Source organism: Pseudonaja textilis, chromosome 3 (assembly GCF_049901715.1).
Source record: "Pseudonaja textilis isolate UNSWEBS1 chromosome 3, rPseTex1.2, whole genome shotgun sequence".
Taxonomy (NCBI): Eukaryota; Metazoa; Chordata; class Lepidosauria; order Squamata; family Elapidae; genus Pseudonaja; species Pseudonaja textilis.
Genome location: NC_141992.1, coordinates 36146178 through 36151280, shown reverse-complemented (window position 1 = coordinate 36151280; position 5103 = coordinate 36146178).

Sequence of the window (5103 nt, the reverse complement as noted above, 5' to 3'; positions counted from 1 at the left end):
ACAGAAATCCGCAAGGAGGGTTGTTTTGTTCTCTCCGGGAGAAGGCGGGTCCCCAAGCAGCGCCCACAGCCAGCCCGAAGAGGCTCGAAAGGGAGGGGAGGGGTTAGGTTGGGATTGACCCTTTTTATTTTGCACTCAACACCACAAACGGGCTGATGTCATCACAAGGGCCTCCGGTGTTTCCTGAAGCAACGATCGAAGCGGGCTGGCGAGCAATGAGGCGGGGCTTGCTGCCTCTTCAAGAGCTGGGCGAGACGGATCTGCGGAACGCACCTCTTTAACCTAAAAGGCCTTTCCAATGGGTAGCTGCGCTCGTTGGAGAAGCTGAAAAGGGGCGGGGAACCTATGGCTTTTTTAAATAAAAGTTTTGAGTTTTCACAAAACATACAAATACAAATAAAATATCTTTTTTTGAGAACAGTATGGCCCCGGGTTATCACTTCTCCATACGGACATAAACTCAATACATATTTATTTTATACATTCTACTATTTTCGCCTGTGGCTTTCTTGAGTTGCTAAACTACAATTCCTGCTCTCTGGGTAGCGCAGTAACTAAGTCGGCTCGTCTAGTGAAGAGAAGGACCATGATAGCAGTGTTCCAATATTTGGGGGGCTGCCACAGAGAGGAAGGGGTCAAGTATTTTCTAAAGCGCCTGTAGGCCAGACAAGGAATGGATGGAAACTGAACAAGGAGAGATTTAACCTGGAAATAAGGAGAAACTTTCTGACAGAACAATCAACCAATGGAACAGCTTGCCCTCGGAAGTTGTGGGAGTGCTATCAGTTGAGACTTTCAAGAAGAGATTGGACTGCCATTTGTCAGAAATGGTGTAGGGTCTCCTGCTTGGGGGGAGAGTTGGACTAGATGACCTTTCTAACTCTGTTAATCTGTTATCCACCCCTTGCTGAAAATTTGTTAACATCTGGAAAGCCCCAAATCCCCCAAACCCAGTTTTTAAATAACACAGGGACCTTGGCGTTTTTAAAGACTGTTTTAGGAACTTGGCAACTTTTAAGATGTTTGGACTTCAACTCCCAGAATTGTCCATCAGCTTTCATTAATGGGTTGTGGAAGTTCTTAGAACTGAAGTACAACATTTACTGTGACTTTTAACAGGTGCTTCATAACCAAAGTGCAGGCATCTTTAGCAGCTGTATTTCTGTAATAAATGCAAAATGGAGGATTGGAAATCTAGTTTATTTCATTGTATCTTTCAACATTTCATCATTTTATTTTTTTTAGTTACCCCCTATTGTTAAACATATAATGAAATGTTATCTTTGTAACTAATTGTACACAGTGAATTACATCTTCATTTATGGATTTTAGATACATTAATGATTGTATTGTGTTTACTATTGCTGTTTTTTAAAGGAAGCATAAAGAATTGATTCATGTGTTTAAGATGTTATTAGTTGAAATAACATTTTCCTCCCACAGAGTAACAGTTATAAAGCACATGGTCATTCTAAGTTTGAATAAGAGACCAGGATGCAGATGCCTCCTGCTGTTAAATTGCAATACTACACTCAGTTCTTGAACATTTAAGTACACAAAAAAGTTTTAAAGTTTTCTTCTAAAATCGGAGGCAGAACTATTGTATATTATGGAGGAAACATCCCGATCAGATTTTGAACCTGAAACCGATTATTTTGAAGCAATTCCAAATTAAAATGGCAATACACAGCCTTATTCTAACCAAAAAGTGGGGTTTCATAGAATTAGAATAAGTTGAGTTATTGGCAGTAATAGGTTGATTTTAAAAAAAGTAGATGTCAAAATAAGTAAAATCCAGAGCACTGGAATTTTGACTGAGAAGCAAAATACAAATGAGGGTTTTTCTTCTTCTTACCACTGTTGAAGGTCTCTGTTCCTCAAACGGTACCCCTCAGCTTTAAGCATTGTTTCCTGACAATGACTTCTAGTTATACTTCTGTATTTTCACATGTGAGATTGCATGTGGTGATGCAGAAAATATTTTAACATTCTTTGCTAGAAAGATCTGACTGCCTGATCTGCCTGATTGATTTATGGTCTGAATTATAATCAGAATCTCCTTTAAGTTTCTGTATTCCTCTGTCCCCAGCCTAGCAAGATTATGTTACAAGCTCTTTTGGCCTGAGAAGAAGAGCATAAATACTTAAAAGTTTTATTCCAAGGCAGAATAAGGTAACATAGTCACATAATGTGAATATTTAACCATATATATAATGAATATGTTAAATATAAGGTGTTACAAGATGTATAGGAAAGATGAATAAGTGAAAGAATGTATAATAAAATGGGTTAAACATTTTGATTATAATATACAAAAAGAACAATAGGAAACTATGTGGTTAAAAAGTCTGAAATTTACATTGTTATAACCTGAAATAGAAGTTTTATGAAATGGTGCATCACTGGTATATGTCACCAGATAAATTGTTTAGAGTGTGTAAAGTTACATCAGATTTATTTTGGAAATATGAACAAGAAAGGACATTTTATTATGCTTGATGGACATGCAAAAAAGCCAGAAAATTTTGGGTACAAATACACACACCAATTCAGAGGATCTTAAGGATTAATATGCAATTGAAAACAAAGATTTTTCTTTTGAGTTTGCTAAACAGCTGGAAAAAAAGTCATGGAGCTTTGTCTTTATAAATGATAATTGCAGCAATATTATTATATGCATAGGAGCATTGCCCAGTAAATGCCCATTATAGAGAAATGGTTGGTGGAATTGATGAAAATTTCAGTGATAGTTAATTGACTTCCTCAGTTAGAGAAAAGACAATATGTGCATTTATTGCTGACTTGAAGCCCCTTCTAGACTTTTGCCTTAAAAAAAGGGAAAAATGAATTTGTGACTTATAGTTTTGATGACTAAAAAAAAATAAACAGCAAAAAGAGTTTGTTTTTATAGCCATAGAATAAATTTTGTATTTGTACTTATAATTGCTATTAAAAAAAATAGGAAGATCCTTTTTCTTTCTTTCTGAACTACTGGATTTTTATTTGTTCACTTTCTCTTTCCTTTTTACTTTACATTAGTTCTTTTTAATTTCCAATCAAAATTCTTTAAAAAATTATAGAAAAGGAATATGAAGTATATATCATGTACCAAGAGATCAAATCAAAGAACATCCAGAATTTAAAAGAGTTCATAGAAAGAAAAACATATTTTCTGTCTGCCAGAGAACCCCAGAGAAATGACCGCAGGCAGACCCCTTTTAAGCTACCAAACATGCAGGACTCTCTCAGTTAAATCAAAATTGAATTTTCATTCCCTGAGCATTTTGACTAGCTTATAGAGGCTCCAAACTATAATTCAATACACCTGCTTTTAATAGTGTCATCTCACTGGATTTTTTCCAAGACAAGTCTATTTTATTTTGAAATGCTTTGTCCTCTTGCCAAGAATGAGACCATCAAAGTAAAGAGCTTTTGTTCATACCATAAGATCATCTCAAAGTTAAGGGGTAGCAGTTTCTCAATGTTAATTTGATGGAAGAGGAGAAAAAAAATAATCCTACTCTTCACCCCTTACTTATTTCCGTTCATCAAATGTCTGTTAATTTTGCCTCATTTTTCTCCAAGTGTCCATCACAATTTCCCTCAAGATCTTTGTCACTCCATAGTAAAAGCCTCCCTGAGACATCTCACTTTTCATTATTCAGCTTCTTTCTGGTTCATGTTCTTATAGAAGCTTCCCCCGATCTTGGTCATCTCCTTTTTCCTTCTGTTTAGAATGCAGCCAGGTGAGAGTGCACACTTGTGCTAGGGAAGATGCCAAGGCCTCCAGCCCTTCCATTTTCAGAAAGTCTGTTTGAGCAGGAAGCTGCTGTTTCAGAGGTAATAATGAGGACTATGGCTGACGATGAGCCTCAATAGCCAGGACTATGTTTTTAATTTTTTCCCTTCTACCAAGTGGAGTGTGTTCCTTTTTCAAATGCATGTCTAGTGACACACAGTCCTGTATGGCTCCTCATGGAGATCTTTAAAACACTCACCAGAGATTCTGTCTGGTTAAACAGAGGCTCAGCAACAAAAATGCTGAGTAGTTTAGGTGCTTGAGGAGAGATGGAGGCAGCTGTAGAAGTCACTACTGTAGCTGGAAGAAGATTTCCAGCTAAGGATCCCTGAGGTGTGAATAAGTCTAGACTAGTGTTTCTCTATCATGGCAAGTGTGGTCTTCAACTCTCAGAAGTGGTGCCCTGAGATTGGCTGGCAGAGAAACAAGCCAAGTGGGCTCTGCTGAAGAAACTGTTCTGGACCTGAGTCAGGTGAGAACTACAGAAGGTAGCCCAAATATAAGCTTTTCAATAGGAGGCCTTAAGGATACCTAATTTGGAAAGGGGGGACGGCAATATTACTGTAGGCAAGGGAGTGCATTTCTTTTCTTTTTCTTTTTTTCTACTCCATCCTTGAAAGCAGGGAAATTTTAAAAAACCTGTTCGAACATTTCAAATTCAGAAAAGGCTTTGAGGATGCTTTAAGAGTTTGCCTATTCTGTGGAATTCTGAAAGAAAAACTAAGGGGAAAAAAGAGTTTTAACAGAGGCAGCTTTAACATTTGAAAGAACATTTGAGGTTTCTATCTCCATGGAAACTGTATTATAAAGCAGCACTTCGGAGTGAAAGCAAATGGGAGTAATTTATAGTAGCATACAGGAAGTAACAGATCAGTATGAATAGTGCTACAGTAGGAGAAGCCAAGTGCAGAAAATGTAAATAAATGCTCAGAAAGCCTGCCACTCTGGAAAAGAAAAACACGAGCTATTTGCTAAAGCAAAGCACTAAACAGTTATTTTAAAAGAGTGCAGAAGTGCATGCCATGGAATGGATGACAAAACTGATGCTGAAAGGGAAACAGGGATAGCTATTAGCTGTCCTGGAAATCTGTACCATACAAAGTAAAATGAAACCAGCAAAATACCTCATAACAGAAGTGAATGGCAAAATCATATCAATGCAATTGGGTATTAGTTCTGCTGAAATTGGTTAAACATCTTGTGAATTTAAGCAGCATTTCAGAGATGCTAAACTACAGAGATCTAACTTATAGAATACTGGAAGAAAAATCATTTGTATTGGAGTGATACTTGTAGAGTAGCAT